The sequence below is a fragment of the Triticum urartu genome, chromosome 7 (genome assembly GCF_003073215.2).
Source record: "Triticum urartu cultivar G1812 chromosome 7, Tu2.1, whole genome shotgun sequence".
In the NCBI taxonomy this organism is placed as follows: Eukaryota; Viridiplantae; Streptophyta; class Magnoliopsida; order Poales; family Poaceae; genus Triticum; species Triticum urartu.
Window position 1 is genome coordinate 199,287,703 of NC_053028.1, and position 19,775 is coordinate 199,307,477.

General features: G+C 44.7%; 1 long non-coding RNA gene across 6 annotated transcripts; it reads left to right on the top strand.

Moving 5' to 3' along the window:
* Nucleotides 1-10,146: 10,146 nt before the first annotated feature.
* On the top strand, nt 10,147-15,476 carry LOC125518649. Of its 6 annotated transcripts, XR_007288050.1 has the most exons (7): nt 10,147-10,650; nt 10,731-11,405; nt 11,628-11,681; nt 11,904-13,126; nt 13,690-13,792; nt 13,955-14,748; nt 14,856-15,476. It is a non-coding gene; the product is annotated as an uncharacterized LOC125518649 (long non-coding RNA). The 6 variants fall into 6 exon arrangements; XR_007288047.1 differs by having other exon boundaries at nt 11,904-13,792; XR_007288048.1 differs by having other exon boundaries at nt 13,690-14,748.
* Nucleotides 15,477-19,775: the final 4,299 nt, after the last annotated feature.

Sequence of the window (19,775 nt, forward strand, 5' to 3'; positions counted from 1 at the left end):
ATTATTTGATCCTCTATTCGGCTTTTCTTTGTGAACACCAAACAGAGCATCAGGGGCTACTGTCTATGCGGTAATATTTTTCCTATATTTTAAATACTTGCCTCAAAGCCTGTTAGAAGGCTGGCACAGGCTTCAGTCAGTCCGCTCTTGGCGGACTGAACCTTCTTGATCACCGCACTCATGATAGTGTGGTGCTCTTCGTCGATGGAAGCGCCGCGAAGCGCTCCCAGGAGGTTGTCCGGTGCCTCTGGATGGACAGAGGTCACCGGCACGGACGTCTTACCCCTCTTGGAAGGGAGCCGCCTGCCCGAGTCTGGAACCACTGGAGGTTCCGGCGCGGTGTTCGGCTGAGAGCCGAACTTGGAGCCCCCGGGAGCCTGGCTCCCTTTGCTCCTGGAGTCTGAAAGGTCTCCTTGAGGCGCCTCCGGGACTGTCTCCCCCCGGCTCGGTGCCCCTTGAGACAATACCTCGACATTGTCCGTAGGGCAAGGGGAGGAGGCGGTCGGAAGTGGATCGCTATCCATATCCGACGAGTCCAAGGAGCCGTCCGACGAGGATACGTCGATACGGGCTTGGGGCGGTCTGCATAATCATATTCGGCGTTAGGAGAAGCAGTGCGACAAAGGTATGCTACGAGTTACTCTGGTATCCGAATACTTACGACTTCACCAGGGGCTTGGCCCTGAGCAACCACTCATCTTCGCTGTCGGCGGCGGTGGTGGAGCAGTCCGGAAGGAGAGTCCTTCCCTTCTTGGACCCTTCGGCCTCCCCAGTTGGGGAGGCCTTCCTTTTCTTGTCTCCCCCGGCTAGAGGGGGAGCATCTTCATCTTCCTCCTCCTCATTGTCATGGGAGGAGTGCGTCGCGGAGTTATCAGATGATGAGTCCGATACCACCTGGCATCGGGAACTCTTTCGGGTTCCCTTGGCCTTCTTGGTCTTCTCTGGCACCTTATAAGGAGCCAGAGTCAGCATCTCCGTCAGGAGAGCGTCCGCAGTGTCTTCGGGCAGGGGGGCGGACAGTTAATCTGCTCCGATGCCTCCACCTAGTCCTGTGAAAGGCATGGGAGCTCAGACCTCGCACATGGTTAAGCTATGGGAAATAAATATCCTACCAGATGCACAGAACTTCCGGATTCGCAGGGCGCTTCGCGCTTAGCCCGTGGTCCTCGGTAAGAGAGGGAGGGACCTCGGCGCCCTTGAACAGCACCCTCCAGACGTCCTTATGCATCGTGTCGAAGAGCTCGTGTAGAGTATGGTGCTGGGCCGGGTCGAACTCCCATAAGTTAAAATCCCGTTGTTGACACGAGAGGATCCGGCGGAAGAGCATGACTTGGACTATGTTGACAAGCTTAAGTTTCTTGCTTGTCATGTTCCGGATACACTTCTGGAGTCTGTCCAACTCCACCGATGAACCCCAGGACAGGCCCTTCTCCTTCCAGGAAGTGAGCCGCATGGGGATTCCAGATCGAAACTCGGGGGCCGCCACCCAGTTGGTGTTGCGTGGCTCGGTGATGTAGAACCACGCCGATTGCCACCCCTTTATGGTCTCCACGAAGGAGCCCTCGAGCCATATAACATTGGGCATCTTGACCACCATGGCTCCGCCGCATTCCGCTTGTTGGCCGCCCACCACCTTCGGCTTGATATTGAAGGTCTTCAGCCACAGACCGAAGTGGGGCCGGATGCGGAGGAAAGCCTCGCACACAACGATGAACTCCGAAATGTTGAGGATGAAATTCGGGGCCAGATCATGGAAGTCCAGCCCGTAGTAGAACATAAGGCCATGGACGAATGGATGGAGGGGAAACCCCAGTCCGCGGAGGAAGTGATGGAGGAAAACTACCCTCTCGTGAGGTTTTGGGGTAGGGACAATCTGCCCCGCAGCTGGCAGCCGATGCGCGATATCCGCGGCTAAGTATCCGGCTCTGCATAGCTTTTTGATGTGTCCCTCCGTAACGCAGGAAGCCATCCACTTGCCTCCCGCTCCGAACATGTTTGGAGAAGGTTGAGGAGAAGGATGTGGACTTGGGCGTTGGAGCTCGAGTGCGCGAGAATGGATGAGCAAGGAGGAAGAAGGCGTGGGTAGAAGAAGGTTAAACCTTATCCCTTTATAAGGGCGGACGAAACTATGCGCCCCCACTAGCCTGGTAAAACTTGCTTATCCCCCAAGCGCCGCAATTGATGGCGCGGTTGGGTTACCCATGCCCGTATTGATGAGAATCCCGTAATAAGGGGGACACGATCTCTGCTTTGACAAGACGTGTCAAGAAACCGCCTCACGTTATGTGCGGGACTGGTTAAAGAAAAACGGTTCGAATAATTACCGGGCCATGGCATGATGTCATGCTGCCAAAACGTGTCAGCAGATTAGATTTGTGGAAATATTATTCTCCCTACGGTGGTATGTGGAACTTATTTTGCAGGTTCAGACACTATCCTTGTATTCAAATTCTTCCGTGGTGTATTCGGAGGAGGAACCCGCCATGCAATGCCGAAGACAACACTGCGCCGGACTCATCGTCATTAAAGCCTGGTTCAGGGGCTACTGAGGGAGTCCTAGATTAGGGGGTCTCCGGACAACCGGACTATATCCTTTGGCCGGACTGTTGGACTATGAAGATACAAGATTGAAGACTTCGTCCCGTGTCCGGATGGGACTCTACTTGGCGTGGAAGGCAAGCTAGGCAATACGGATATGTATATCTCCTCCTTTGTAACCGACCTTGTGTAACCCTAGCCCCCTCTGGTGTCTATATAAACCAGAGGGTTTTAGTCCATAGGACAACATACAATCATACCATAGGCTAGCTTTTAGGGTTTAGCCTCTCCGATCTCGTGGTAAATCAACTCTTGTACTACTCATATCATCAAGAATAAATCAAGCAGGATGTAGGGTTTTACCTCCATCAAGAGGGCCCGAACCTGGGTAAAACATTATGTCCCCTGACTCCTGTTATCATCTGCCTTAGACGCACAGTTCGGGACCCCCTACCCGAGATCCGTCGGTTTTGACACCCACAATGACTAAACTATATGATTTTGTAGGGATGAACTTTCTTTGGCCATGTTATTTTGAGAAGACATAATTGCTTTGTTAGTATGCTTGAAGTATTATTATTTTTATGTCAATATGAACTTTTGTCTTGAATCTTTCGGATCTGAATATTCATACCACAGTTAAGAAGAATTACATTGAAGTTATGCCAAGTAGCACTCCGCATCAAAAATTCTGTTTTTATCATTTACCTACTCGAGGACGAGCAGGAATTAAGCTTGGGGATGCTGATACATCTCCAACGTATCTATAATTTTTGATTGCTCCATGCATATTATCTACTATTTTGGGTGTTTATGGGCTTTATTATACACTTATATATCATTTTTGGGACTAACCTATTAGCCCAGTGCTAGTTTCTGTTTTTACCTTGTTTTAGAATATCGCAGAAAAGGAAAACCAAACGGAGTCCAATTGACCTGAAACTTCACGGAACTTATTTTTGGATCAGAAGAAGCCCAGAAGACTTGGAGTGCACGTCAGGGGATCTACGAGGAAGCCATGAGGCAGGGGGCACGCCCACCCCCTGGGCGCGCCCTCCACCCTCGTGGGCCCCTCATGGCCCCCCTGGCGTATTTCCTCTGCCTATATATCTCCATATACCCTAAAACGATCGGAGAGCACAATAGATCGGGAATTCCGCCGCCAGAAGCCTCCGTAGCCACCGAAAGCCGATCTAGACCTTTTCCGGCACCCTGCCGGAGGGGGGAATCCCTCTCCGGTGGCCATCTTCATCATCCCGGTGCTCTCCATGATGAGGAGGGAGTAGTTCTCCCTCGGGGCTGAGGGTATGTACCAGTAGCTATGTGTTTGATCTCTCTCTCGTGTTCTTGATTTGGCACAATCTTGATGTATCGCAAGGTTTGCTATTATAGTTGGATCTTATGTTTCTCCTCCCCCTCTACTCTCTTGTAATGGATTGAGTTTCCCCTTTGAAGTTATCTTATCGGATTGAGTCTTTAAAGATTTGAGAACATTTGATGTATGTTTTGCCGTGCGTATCTGTGATGACAATGGGATACCACGTGATTCACTTGATGTGTGTTTTGGTGATCAACTTGCGGGTTCCGCCCATGAACCTATGCATAGGGGTTGGCACACATTTTCGTCGTGATTCTCCGGTAGAAACTTTGGGGCACTCTTTGAGGTTCTATGTGTTGGTTGAATAGATGAATGTGAGATTGTGTGATGCATATCGTATAATCATACCCACGGATACTTGAGGTGACATTGGAGTATCTAGGTGACATTAGGGTTTTGGTTGATTTGTGTCTTAAGGTGTTATTCTAGTACGAACTCTAGGGCTGTTTGTGACACTTATAGGAATAGCCCAACGGATTGATTGGAAAGAATAACTTTGAGGTGGTTTCGTACCCTACCATAATCTCTTCGTTTGTTCTCCACTATTAGTGACTTTGGAGTGACTCTTTGTTGCATGTTGAGGGATAGTTATGTGATCCAATTATGTTATTATTGTTGAGAGAACTTGCACTAGTGAAAGTATGAACCCTAGGCCTTGTTTCAACGTATTGCAATACCGTTTGTGCTCACTTTTATCATTAGTTACCTTGCTGTTTTTATATTTTTCAGATTACAAAAACCTATATCTACTATCCATATACCACTTGTATCACCATCTCTTCGCCGAACTAGTGCACCTATACAATTTACCATTGTATTGGGTGTGTTGGGGACACAAGAGACTCTTTGTTATTTGGTTGTAGGGTTGCTTGAGATAAACCATCTTCATCCTACGCCTCCTACGGATTGATAAACCTTAGGTCATCCACTTGAGGAAAATTTGCTACTGTCCTACAAACCTCTGCACTTGGAGGCCCAACAACGTCTACAAGAAGAAGGTTGTGTAGTAGACATCAGTCCGCGGACAAATGGGTGAAGGGGAAATCCCAGTCTGCGGACAAAGTGGGTAAGGAAAACTACCCTCTCATGGGGTTCGGGCGTAGGGATGATCTGCCCCGCATCTGGTAGCCGGTGCGCGATGTCCGCGGCCAGATATCCGGCTTCCCGTAGCTTTGTGATGTTCTCCTCCGTGACGGAGGAGACCATCCACTTGCCTCCCGCTCCGGAGATGCTTGGAGTGGTTTGAGGAGAAAGACGCGAACTTGGGCGCTGGAGCTCGAGTGCGCGAGAATGGATAAGCAAGGAGGAAGAAGGCGTGGGTGAAAGAGTGAATCCTTGTCCCTTTATAAGGGTGGAAGAGGCGATGCGCCTCCCCACTTACCTGGTAAAATTGCTTATTCCCCGAGCGCCGTAATTGATGGCGCGGTTGGGTTACCCATACCCGTATTGATGAGAATCCCGTGATAAGGGGACACGATCTCTGCTTCGACAAGACGTGTCAAGAAAACCGCCTCGCGATATGATCAGTGCTGGTTGAGAAAAATGGTTCAAATAATGACCGGGCCATGGCATGATGTCATGTTGCTAAACGTGTCAGCAGATTAGATTTGTGGAAATATTATTCTCTCTACGGTGGTATGTGGAACTTGTTTTGCAGAGACGGACACTATCCTTGTGTTCAAAATCTTCTATGAGTATTCGGAGGAAGAACCGCCTTGCAATGCCGAAGACAAATCTGCGCGTCGGACTCATCGTCATTGAAGCCTGGTTCAGGGGCTACTGAGGGAGTCCTGGATTAGGGGGTCTTTGGACAGCCGGACTGTTGGACTATGAAGATACAAGATTGAAGACTTCGTCCCGTGTCCGGATGGGACTCTCCTTGGCGTGGAAGGCAAGCTTGGCAATACGGATATGTAGATCTGTTTCCTTGTAACCGACTCTGTGTAACCCTAGACCCCTCCGGTGTCTATATAAACCGGAGGGTTTAGTCCGTATGACAACAACAATCATACCATAGGCTAGCTTCTAGGGTTTAGCCTCTACGATCTCGTGGTAGATCAACTCTTGTAATACTCATATCATCAAGATCAATCAAGCAGGATGTAGGGTATTACCTCCATCGAGAGGGCCTGAACCTGGGTAAACATCGTGTCCCCCGCCTCCTGTTACCATCTGCCTTAGACGCACAGTTCGGGACCCCCTACCCGAGATCCGCCGGTTTTGACACCGACAGGGTGCAATAGCAACAATTTCATGTTTAACATAAGGAACTATAGCAAGTTCATCTCCATAAGCATAATTCATATTGGCATCTTGGCCACAAGCATAGCAAGCATCATCAAAAAAGGATATTTCAAAAGAATCAACGGGATCATAACAGTCATCATAGCATTCATCCTTCGGTAAGCATGAAGGGAATTTAAACATTGTATGGGATAAAGAGTTACTCTCATTAGAAGGTGGGCACGGGTGATCAATCCGCTCTTCCTCCTTTTGTTCTTTGCTCTCCTCATCTCTTTTATCCAATGAGCTCACAGTTTCATTAATTTCTGCTTCCATAGACTCCTGCAAAATATTAGTCTCTTCTTGGACGGCGGAGGAGTCATCAATATATGGTTTAACATAGGCATTAGAAGCATAATTATCATAACAATATTTAAGTATGGCAAAATTTTCAGATTTGTGAAGAGTAGCATCATACTTTCCAATGAAAGAAGCAATTTCATAAGCACCCTTAAAAGCAACAAATTCTTCAGTTTGTTTAACATCATAGTAATTATAAACACCCTTAGCATACGAAGATACGATTCCATTATCACTAAACTTACATTGGTAGGGAAGGTGTTTCTTAGGGTCTTCAGAACAACAAGTAAAATCATAAATTTCACATAAATTCCAAGCATAGCATTGCAAACGATGAATTTGATCCAATAAAAGTTTCCCTTTTTGAGATAAGCGTTGTCGCACATAACAAGCATGCTCATCTAAAGATTTGCCCTCAACTAAGCTAGTTGGGGTTTCAGCACTAGCACATAGGGATCGAAGATGATCCAGGTAAAAAGCTTCAGGAGTGTGATAGATTTTGAGTGGTTCTTCAACCATTGGTGTAGCAGGTACAACTAATTTTTACTAATTTTTTTGGTATTGTGCGTTTCCTACCCATAACTAAAGATAGAAAACAACTTAGAATAGTAAATAAAAATTACTTAGTGATAAAGCAAACAAGCACACACGAGAATATTCACCCCACGCTATAACTCCCCGGCAACGGCGCCAGAAAAAGGTCTTGATAACCCACAAGTATAGGGGATCAATTGTAGCCTCTTTCGATAAGTAAGAGTGTCGAACCCAACGAGGAGATAAAGGTAGAACACATATTCCCTTAAGTTCTATCGACCACCGATACAACTCTACGCACGCTTAACGTTCGCTTTATCTAGAACAAGTATGAAACTAGAAGTACTTTATAGGTGTTTTTGGATAGGTTTGCAAGATAATAAAGAGCACGTAAATAAAAGCTAGGGGCTGTTTAGATAAAGAAGCAATAAAGTTAGTATAGCGAGTGTGGAAAAGTGTGGTAGGAGTTGCGAAATTGTCCCTAAACAATTGACTACTTTACTAGACCGATAGCAAGTTTTATGTGGGAGAGGCCACTGCTAGCATGTCATCCCTGACTTGGAATTCTATGCACTTATGATTGGAACTATTAGGAAGCATCCGCAACTACTAACGTTCATTAAGGTAAAACCCAACCATAGCATTAAGATATATTGGTCCCCCTTCAATCCCGTATGCATCAATTTCTATGCTAGGTTGAAGTTTCTGTCACTCTTGCCCTCCAATACATAGTCCTATCGACATACAACTATCCCTATGGTGTGATCCACGTGCGCGCTCATATGATGGGCACCAAAGGACATCAACATAACCACAAGCAAATTAAATCAATCATAGAAGTTCACCAATCACCGATAGGACAACGAAAATCTACTCAGACATCATAAGATGGCAACACATCATTGGACAATAATACGAAGCATAAAGCACCATGTTCAAGTAGAGGGTACAGCAGGTTTCAGGAGAGTGGACCGCTGTAGATAGAGGGGGGAAGGTGATGGAGATGTTGGTGAAGATGGCGGAGGTGTTGGTGTAGATTGTGGTGATGATGATGGCCTACGGCGGCGTTCCGGCGCCACCGGAAGCGAGGGGGAGAGAGCCCCCCTCCTTCTTCTTCTTCCTTGACCTCCTCCCTAGATGGGAGAAGGGTTTCCCCTCTGGTCCATGGCCTCCATGGCACGGGAGGGGAGAGAGCCCCTCCGAGATTGGATCTGTCTCTCTGTCTCTCTCTGTTTCCGCGTTCTGGGATTCTGCCCTTTCACCGTTTCTTATATATTCGAAGATCCGTAACTCCGATTGGATTGAAACCTTCGCCCCGATTTCCCCCCGAAAATTAGCTTTCTTGCGGCCGAAGAAGAGCAGTAACCGCCTTACGGGGGGCCCACGAGGGTCAGGGGCGCGCCCCCTGCCTCGTGGCTCCCTCGGGCACCGTCTCGCGTTGATTCTTTTCCCATATTTCACAAATATTCCAAAAATAATCCCCGTCCATTTTTATTCCGTTTGGACTCCGTTTGATATGGATTTTCTGTGAAACAAAAAACATGCAACAAACAGGAATTGGCACTGAGCACTGAATCAATATATTAGTCCCCAAAAAATAGTATAAAAAGTTACCAAAAGTATATGAAAGTTGTATAATATTGGCATGAAACAATCAAAAATTATAGATACGACGAAGACGTATCACCGGCGGCACCCTCGGCGAGTGCTGCTTCAATCGCGGAGGCAGTGAGAGGTCGCGTCCGCCCGGAGTTGTCTTCAATGTGGAGCAGCGCGCTCTACAGCTCATGAATGCGGGCAGCTGGCACCGAGGGGAACACGCGCGGGCGAGAGAGGGGGTGGGTGGGCCATGGTGGTCAGAAGCAAGCGTGGTTGCTCTCCGCAAAGCCCCCTGCGTCTATATCCAGTTTACGGGAGAAAGTACATCCAGATCGCACGCGGTCTGATACAGAACTGCATTGGATGACTATCACGGTCCAAACAATGCAGTTCAGACATTTTATGCGGGAGGTTTGCAGTCCACTTTGGAGATGCCCTAATCAGCTTGCGTTCCCAATTGAATGTTCACACTTTTGGCAATGTACAGGCGTGACGAGGAATACATATAGAAGTACTGGGTTGGCCCGCTCAACCATCAGAGCAACTTCAATATATGATGTAGATGTAAAAATAACCAATTTATACATCTTTGAGGCACAAAACCCCCATCTTCAATAGATAATGTAGATGCAAAAAAAATATTACATCTTTATCTTTAAAAGATGTAAAATATAACATTTCATGATGCAAATTTATATCACCAACCACATGAGATGTAAATCTAGATGCAAAACGGCCAGCCGCGCGCCAACCCAACCGCCACCATGAAAGTTCCCAACTGCTTGATCCCCTTTCCGCCGCTGTCGACCGATTCCGGCTAGCTTAGGCACCGCCCCGCCACCCCGGCCAACTGCAGCGTCTCTACTACCCATTCTAGTTCGCCGCCAACCATCCCCGCTGCCCGAATCCGTCCATCCGCCACGCTGCGAATAGAGGAGCGGCCGCGAGCAGAGCAGGCCTGCAGCTGCTCGAGGGCGCCCCAAGGAGGGCCTCTACTGCTCGAGGGCGCGCCAGGGAGGGCCGCTGCTGCTTGAGGCTAGCCTCCATGGCACGAGCTCGGCTCACGTGGCTCTGCCGCCACCCGGATCTAGCGCTGGTCGTGGCTGACGACAACATCCTACTACTCGCGCTCCGAGATGGAGGTTAGCCGGTCTACCGCTGTTGTGGCCCCTCCATGCGCCTCTGCCGTGCGGCCGCCCGACCGTGTTACATCTTCGAATACATTATTTGTTGGAGTTGAATTTTACATCACCAAATATAAATTATCTTTTAGAGTTGTCTCTTTTTTGAAAAGGTAAAATGCATTTTTTAATGATGTAAATATTACATCCTCAAATTTGCATCATCTACTACCACTATAAAAAGAAAAGAGGGGCAGATCCAAACAATCAGAACCATCCATTAGCAAGATCTAATGGCCCTTAATAATTCAGTGTTTAACGCTGGAAACCACGCATTAAGCTATCGCTAACCCAGCCCACGCCGCCGTTTAAAAACAAAAACAAAACCGCCTGCACGACCTATCGCCCACTCCTCCTCCCGCACCCTTCGCCGCCCGCCCCGCGCCCTTCGCCGCCCGCCGCTGGAGCCGTCGCGGGTATAGCCGGAGCCGCGCCCCGCCCCCCGTGCCCTTCGCCGCCCGCCGCTCGAGCCTCCGCGGGAAGAGCTGGAGCCGCCCCGCCCCCCGCGCCCTTCGCCGCCCGCTGCTGGAGCCGCCGCGGGTAGAGATGGAGCCGCTCCTGCCCGCAGCTGGGGCCACCGCAGGTCGCGCCGCCGCTGTAGGTCGCATCGGAGCTTCCCCACAGCTGGACCCACCGCAGGTCGCGTCGGAGCCAGCCCACCGCTAGAGCCACCACTGGAACCGCCGCAGGTCACATCGGAGCCACCCGCCGCTGGAACCGCCGCAGGTCGCGCTGGAGCCGCCCGCCGCGGGAGCCGCGAGCCGCTGGTCACCGTTGACCTTTTCCACACCTCCACGAGCAAGCGACCCACACGCACACCACTCTCCGCTGCACCAGGTGCTTGTGTTATTGCCCCAAAGATTGTGGTGTTAATCTTTTAGGATCACTAACTTGCTGGATTAATTTGTTCTGTCCAGTGAGGAAGTGATGGTGCATGAGGACGAGCTTCCTGGACAAGAAGATCTCCATACTCTTCTCGGTGATGCAAAGTTGAGGTTTGGATTTTGGCATCCGCTCTATTGTCGTGCTGCAACTCTTTGTCGAACGAAACTTAATTGTTTGTTTTTATTATAGCTTAGATCAGTCTGTTTTAGACTTTTAGTGCTTATCTTTCATTCAGGGCTTCAAACCGCACTCGATTGCAAAACAAAATTCAGACAACCGATTGCTGAATCCTAGACTTTCTCATAGTTATAAGACATGCAACCATCGAACCTTTTGGTTGCACTCTCAACTGATATATGAGATCGATCATCTCATCCTACCTGTTCGGAAATTCGGATTCCCGAGTTCCTTTTTTGATTCTGTTGATTGTAATGTTAAATATGGCTCCTAATTGGATACATACTTGTCTAAACGATTGGTGCAGCTGCAGATCATCTATATTGATTCTGGAGACCGATTCTTGGTGCTGCTGCAGATCGTCTACATTGATTCTGGACGTCGATTCTTCATTTACCCTTCTTATTACCATTTGCTAACTTAACCACCTCTCTCTCTCTCTCATGTTGGTTCTGAAGATCTTTTATGTGTCATGTCGACAAAGGTGTTTGATAAGAGATCCAAGCAGGCTGCATGTGAGGTGAATCAAGGTAATCTATATGATGTAGTCCAAGATAAACTCCTCTCCTTCATATTGTTTCTAGATATGTTATTTTTCAGTGAATTACTACTGAAGCATTGATTTAAGACTATTCTTGGTCATGTAAGAAAGCTGAGATTTATTTTGGCCATGTGATTTCCGTAAACATATCCTGTGAACATTTTCATAGAAAGTTTCCCTCATATCAAACTTTTTTATTTTTTCTACACAGGAAGTTGGTAGAATATGCAGCCTTGATAGCAGAGGTTTGTGAATTTTATGCCAGGTGAGCCTCTTTTATTTTAATGCTTCAGTCCTAATGTAGCATTTCTCTAAGCTTTTGAGGAACACTATTGTTCTGTTTTCTGAGCTCTTGAGCATTTGCCCGCGAAAAAAAAGATCTAAAACAATTGTCTTCTAATCCCAGTGATAGTTGTACAAATCATTTGCTCAATCATAATTTTTTCAATGGGTGACGTAGACTGAATGAGAAAACATTTAATCACAGGTTTGTTTCCTCCATGTTAAACACCGAAGAAATGGGGTTTTAGATCAGCAAGGCAAGAATAGCTTTATTGTTTCTCTGTTCTTTCCTTATTCTCACACAACAGAAAAACTAAATTTATTGCTTTTGCACTTTATGTTTCTTAATGTTGTCAGACTAATACAGAAGAACAAAAAACTAACTGTTGATGTTTTGTCTGTCCAGCTAGCCGGCAAGTCAGATAAAAGTGTCATCTGATACGAGAAAGTACTACTGTTTTCATTTATAAAAGATACATAAGTGTTAACTTGGCAAGTCTGTTAGTTGATAACCTTACCTGATGTTAAGAGGGTGAGTGGTTAGTGTAAAATAACTTTGAGATCACCTCCTTTTGCAGTCCTGACCAATTTTTTCTTCACATCATTTTGAAATTCTTAGTTTGTTTTTTGAGTTATCCATATTGTACCCATGTCATGCTGAATGAACGTGCATGCTGTGAGAGAGATAGATGGAAACTGTAATTCTTCAGTGTCATTGTACATTATGTAGAGTTATATTTTGAAAATCACTGTTCCGATGTCTCGTCAAGGTTGAGGCTCATATTGTTTAAGAATTTTGCTCACCAATTCACCATTGTTTTTGGCTCACCCAATTTATGTAAGCATGTACAGAATTAGACCGAGAAACACAAACCAGATATATTGGTTCACTAAACTCATAGTTATCAGGGAGAAATAACATAAACTCTTTTGTTTCAAGCATTTTTTCTTATTAAGTTTCGTATATCTGATCTACTTCACACATTATATAACCTACGAAGCACCGATACGTCAAGATCGGCTGTATCGGCGTACCGCACGTGGCCGATACTCCGATACGCCTGATACGGCTCCGATACGCGTATCACAGAGGTATCCCCATTTTTGATTTAAAAAATAAAAAAATAAACACGATACGGCGGCGACACGCTGTGGACACAGCGACGATACGGCGAGCACGTCGCAAACAGACCTGAGCCTAATAGGAGCCCACAAGCCTAACCTCTGTCCTCTCAGTTTCGATAAAAGAAGGATTGGATCTTGGCAACTGCAGGGAGCGCGCCGCCGCCGCCGCCTTGAGTGGCTCGCTGCGGCGGCCGCCACCGCCGTCGCCTGCAATCGCCCGTCCAACCTGCCAACTTGCCTTGCCGCCGTCTGGAGTGACTCGAGCCTTCTCCGCCACAGCCGCCCGTCGCCAGCAACAATGAGGTATGATTCCATGGCATACGAACTTGGCTGCTTGTCTCTGTGCTTGGCTGCTGGCTGGTGTCGTGGTGCATCTGCCTGTGTTTTCTTGTTATATTAAAAAACGCTAACTTGGCTAATCCTTTGAACTTAGTTCAGTTGCGGAAGCAGACTTGCACATATATATATACCTCGATTTATCTTTATGAGCTATGTCTACTACTAGAGAGGGAAACACGGCATGTATGTAATTTGCATGACTTGAAAAGAGCCATGGATGCAACCAATGGGCAGTATTTTGATCTCATCTCGCACCTTCTATTATATGTTTGTCTTTATTACATTTATTTTATTAATTATTTTATATACTTACCGTATCGCCGTATTGATGTTTCTGAAAATTGCCGTATCCCGTATCGCCGTACTCGTATCGCCGTATCGGTGTGGCCGTATCGGTGCTTCGTAGTATATAACTATGAAACTGCTAATAATTATTCACATCGGCATCTCTGAATTCATCATGAGAACATGGTATCTGTCTCTCTAACAATGTGTCATGATGATCTGGCTTATCTTAATGTTGTCAGACTGACATAGAAGAACTGAAAACGAACTACAGTTTGGATGTAACAACATACACGGCATAGCTCGACACCACGTAGAAGTCAGGAGAGCGCCCACGTCACCTAGGTTGAATTCAAGTTTTGCCTCCATTTTATCCAGATCCTTGCTATTGTGGTTAGGTTTTAGAGATCAGAGTTGTTGTATCTATGCAAGTGAAGAGTACTCCATCTAAATTTGATTGCAGAACAAACAACACGTTTTAACTACATGCTTTTCAACTTCCTGCAGGAGGGTGAGTGGATTAGTCACAGATTAGTGCCTTCACTTTTGTTGAATAAATTGGCTTCAGCTCTGATGCATGTGAACTGTGAGGTGTTTTTGGTATGGGAATGATGAGGTTCTGATGGTCTATACCTGATTGCAAGGTTTGGGTATGAATTAAATTTGCGTCCAAACTTGGCAATTATCTTCTATGAATTTAGGCATTGTTCACATGTCATTTGAGTCAAACAGAAATATGCTTCTGAAATGCTCCAATTTGCTGCTTTTCACATTTTGAGAAGGTTGTTTATTTCGTATTCATTAGGTTATGCTAAAGCAGAAGGCATTGTGCTGACATTTTTTAAGCCTTACTTGATTTTGATATGTGGTTAGCCGTTTGCCCTTGCACCAAAAACAAACACTATTCCTATGTCTTACTTAGAAGCAAAGGTGCATTAATTATTAACTGGTTGATATATGTTCCATGGTGGGTGGCATAGAAAACAAAGCTTCTTTCTAAGACATGATGTTCTGTTACTAGCAAAAAAAGTGTTAGAATTTATAAGTACTTATTCAAAGAAAAAAAACTAACTGGAGAACTGTTTGCTTCTACCATTCCTTTCAAGTTAAGGCAAAAATCATATTGGCATGTAGCTTGTGCTCCTGCAGAGTTCTTTTTGTTCATTTCTGTAATGTTAAAGGCATATCGAATAATGAAATTGCAATAGTTATGATCCCTAGGCCCGACAAAAAACTGACGAGAGTATTAGGCGGTGGCAGGTATCAGGCTACAGCAGCTGAATTGCAAGTATTCTGATGAGGTACTGTGCTTCACCTGATATGCTTATATGGCCGTGTACCTTGTGTGCAGGTTTGCATTGCTATCTTGAATATTTTTCTATCTTTCTGAACCTTTTACTCTGCTCAGCTTCTACGGCAAGGTGGAGCAACCTTATAGTGCAAAGATGAAGGGGCAATTCCTCTTCATGGTTCTTGTGCTTGGGGGTATGCATTATTTATTTGCATTGAGCTTATACTTCCTTGCCCCAAGGAGAAGATTTCATGCCCCAAGAAGTAGAATACGTACAGACATGCACCCATCGGGATCAAGAAACCAAAGTCTGGGCCCTGTTAACTACTCCCTCCGTTCCAAAATAGATGACCCAACTTTATACTAACTTTGTACTAAAGTTAATACAAAGTTGAGTCATCTATTTTGGAATGGAGGGAGTACAAAGCAAGTCAATGCCAGCATACATATGACAAACCGATGGGCCTGTCAAAGCGAACCCCTGGTTGAAATTTGTCAAAAGACTGGGCGGTAAACTGAGTGGTAGTCTTAGTATCTTAATACACAACTTGCCTACTATGGGAATTGTGTTTATGTTGTTATGGGATTACGGAGTTATGATCTAAAAAAATTATGGAGTTACAATCTAGAAAAGAACTATGGAGTTGTGTGCAAAGAAAGGACATGATGTTTCTCAAATCGCCCTTTGTATCTCTATGTTTTGCACTTTATCAAAGGCGCAATTAGTTGAGCTCTCAAGCCAAGTTTTCTCCAGCATGATTTCACTTATGGTGCCTTGCGAGAATTTTGAAGAAGGAAATATTTCGCCTATGACAACCTAGAACTTGCTAGTTGTGTAGTCCGTTGTTTACCATGGTAGGGTGATATCCTATTTTTTCTAAGTAGATATAGTTATATTTTGATATGGTATAATACATATCATTTTCTAAATTGAATAATACATATCTTCTACAAAATTAAATATCAAGAAACTGGATGCAAATTAATTATGAAATAGCACCACTAATTTAATGGTGCAATCTAAAGAAGAACAATTGAACAATTGTTTTTTATCAAGAAATTCGGCGACAACAGTCAACAGTGCCAAGGTTCAGTTCATCAAGGAGAGAACTACTCGTACAATGTCCATTGATACAACACCCTGGCCTGGCAAACAAAAGAAGTGCGTTGATGAAGACGTGCGTTGCACGTGCTGCTTACTAGTCTATTTAAAATGCTCTTGGCATGTATATGTTTGTGAATGCTTGAAACGTCAGCAGGACGTGGTCTCCACGAGCAATAATTGACGGGCATGCATGTGATGTGCAAACTGCACTGGTAGATCGATCAGGAGATGAAGGACTGGTTTTGCATTTTTACTCATGCTTCTAGATATGCCTTGATTTATTACCATATCTTTAACTTACTACGGCATGTACAATGATGCTCTCTTAGGAGTGTCACATAGGATAAACGTTGATATGGAAGAGAAAGAAACCACAAGAAAAGACTACTCTTCTTTTATTTAAGAGATGATCTCTTAGCATAGTATGTGTCACCATATTTTTAGGAATAATTAGTTACTGAAGATAAGACTAAAAAATAATCCATTGTAGATATGCTTTTATTGTCATATCTAAATTACATGCAAGACTTAAGATGAAACTGTCTTATTCAAACTCCCAGAGGTGATTGGGGCTATCAATGGCCGGTTGTCTAGGATTTTGATCGGGCCCTGCGCTGGGTGGGTCCCTTGGTTAGTAGATGGGTGGTGCCGGCTAGGGGTTGTCGCTGTTAGGGGCGTCAGCTCCGAGTAGTCGGACCTTTACTTCCACTTCGCCATCACCGCTCCCTATTGGTCACGACCGCGCCCTTCTCACAAAATTGTGGTGTGATTGTGGTGGGTATCACATCCGATCCCCCCGCCCCCCCCCCCCCCCCCCCCCCCCCCCCAAACAATTTTGAAAGCAGACCATGACCCCATAGATGTATATGTTCGTGCCTAGGTCACCGATGATTGCTTTTCTCTTATTATCTCTTATAATTTGACATGGCGGTGATTTCACTTACAAAAGAAACTAGTGAGGAGGATTGGAGAAGAAGGGGTGCATTAAGATCTGTAGAGACACATGGGCTTTGATTAGATGGATGATTGCTTTTCTCTTATTATCTCTTATAATTTGACATGGCGGTGATTTCACTTACAAAAGAAACTAGTGAGGAGGATTGGAGAAGAAGGGGTGCATTAAGATCTGTAGAGACACATGGGCTTTGATTAGATGGATGATTGCTTTTCTCTTATTATCTCTTATAATTTGACATGGCGGTGATTTCACTTACAAAAGAAACTAGTGAGGAGGATTGGAGAAGAAGGGGTGCATTAAGATCTGTAGAGACACATGGGCTTTGATTAGATGGATGATTGCTTTTCTCTTATTATCTCTTATAATTTGACATGGCGGTGATTTCACTTACAAAAGAAACTAGTGAGGAGGATTGGAGAAGAAGGGGTGCATTAAGATCTGTAGAGACACATGGGCTTTGATTAGATGGGTGTAGAGAGAAAAAATACGCAATCTCAAATAATTTTATTCCACGTACCTGCACCCTATGCATGTTACCATGGGCCAATCGTATTTGGTGCCCGCGGCAACAAATAGTCATAGTTTCGTTAAAGCGAGCCTCCAGTTCCCAACCTATTTCAGCTGCTTCTTTTTCCAGTTTTTTTTCAGTGTGTTATTGTTTTTCTTTTTTTCCTTTTCTTTTTTCAGATTTTTTACTCTCGTGTTAATTTTTCCCCTTTTGCACATTTTATTTTTTATAGCCTTTTATAATATATGTTAAACATTTTTCTACATAGAGGTGAATATTTTCTTTTTTCACCTCTTCTAATACACGGTGAACATTTTTTAATACAAGATGAAAAGATTATTAGTATATGATGAAAATTTTTGAATACGCATGGAATATTTCTGTAATGTGCATTGAACATTTTATAATATATGATGAAAATTTAAAAATTATAAGATATTTTTTTGAATTCACGCCAAACTTTCTTAACATATGGTGTACTTATTTTCAATATATGGTGAACCTTTGTTCATGTACACTGACCTTTTCTCTAAACACTTGTTCAACATTTTTCAAAAATGTTAGAATTTTTTTTTGAATTTGTAAAAACTGTTTGACATTTTCAAAAACGTTCAAAATTTCAAACAATTTCCCGAAAACTGTTTGTTTTGTGTTTTAGAAATCTTTTAAGGACATGTTTATAAAAATACGATTAAAAACCGCTTCACTACAGTGCAGCGGGTGGCTATAGCGTTTATTCGTACAGTGTCGCAGTGCTACAGTATACCTCCCCCTACAGTATTCTGATCCATCCCAAATAAGCCGGCCCAATCGGATCGCGCCTGTGCGCTGCTGCGGCTGTTTGACCCATGCATGATTCTGGCCTTGCGATCTCCCCTGCCGCCGTTGTTTCGTCTTCGAGCTAGGACACGCGCACGTTGCCGCACGCAGTTGCAAGTCATCATGTCGCGCCGATGAACAGGCTCGAGCGAGTGATGAGTGATGATCGATCAATTCCCCTTCATTTGTCCCATTTTTACACATTCACGAGCATGTAGCTGTTGTAGTACTGTAGTAGTCCAACAGCTGAAGTAAGTAAATGGGCCGCATAAGGCTCTACTACTACAAGTGGGGCCCAAAACTCTAGGAAACAGTCTGGCTGGCCCAATTAAGTAATCCTACTATATATTTCTCCAGGGAGCTCGTCGGAGCTCAGGTACACGGCCCGGATCCTATTTGGTGCCCCCAGCACCACTTACAGGTATATTAGCTAACCAGCGCACCCCCCCCCCCCCCCCCTCCGCATGGGAATGGACCCATTTAAACTTTCTTCTAGCACAAGCATGCGTTGTGGACGTTCGTTAATCGCTGGTGGGGTCCATTCTTCTTCTGTTTTAAATTCGGCATTCCCTTTCGTTTTATCTTTTTTTTCTTGTTTGTCAAAATTCGTGAATTTTTTTTGCCTGTGAATTTTGTTTAAAGCATGAATTTTAGCTCTGATTTTTAAAAAAAAATTACGAACAATTTCAAACTCCATGAACCTTTTTCCAAATTTGATGAACTCATTGTTCAAATAGGTGATTTTTTTCTCAAATTTCATAAACTTTAGCTCTGTTTTTTTTTCAAATTCGTGACTTTTATCCAAATTTCATGAACTTTTAAAAATCCATCAATTTTTTTCAAACTCCTGAGCTGTTTTGAAATTCGCAAGTATTTCCCAAATGACTGAACTTTTCTCAAATTAGTGAACTTTTTAAATTTTATAAAGATTCTCAAAATATGCGAACTTTTTCAAGTCAACAAACTTTTTTTTAACTTGCAATATTTTTTTCTATTTCATTAATTTTTTCTAAAATTAGTGTTTTTTCAATTTCATAAACTTTTTTAATACATGAACTTTTTTTGAATAGGCAAACTTTTTTCCCCATGTTTGTGAACTTTTTGAAATTTATGATCTTTCAAATTTTGTGCGAGTTCGATTACTCGAGGAGAGCCACTTTTTTTTTGGGGGGGGGGGGGGGGGGGGCTAAAGTTTTTCCACGTTATAAATACAATTCGATGCATTGCGCATTCGTGGCCCGGCCTACCAGGCGCTGGTATGAGCCGGTTCCCTTTCACGGCGCTAAAGGCGTGGAGCAGGAGTTCCCGAATCATGAGGCAGCAAAGCAGCACAAGACTGGCGACCGCGAGGGCCATCGGCGGCCCGGAATAACTATGTGAGCTATTTTCAGTAATTTACCGAGAAATTCTGCACTTAAATGCAAGCTCAAAATATCAGATATCGAGTTTTGTATTTGTCTGGTTTCAACATATCACATGTCAAATAAAAAATAAAAATAAAGGATTGTCAAGACGTTGTAGCCACCGCCTTTCAAAAAAAGCTAGGGTTCCTGCGCCTCCCGCGGACGCTGGGACTGGTCCGCCTCGTCTCTAGTGGCCCTAGGGTCATGGGGGCGGAGTGGATCCCGGTCCTTGCCGGTGGGAGGA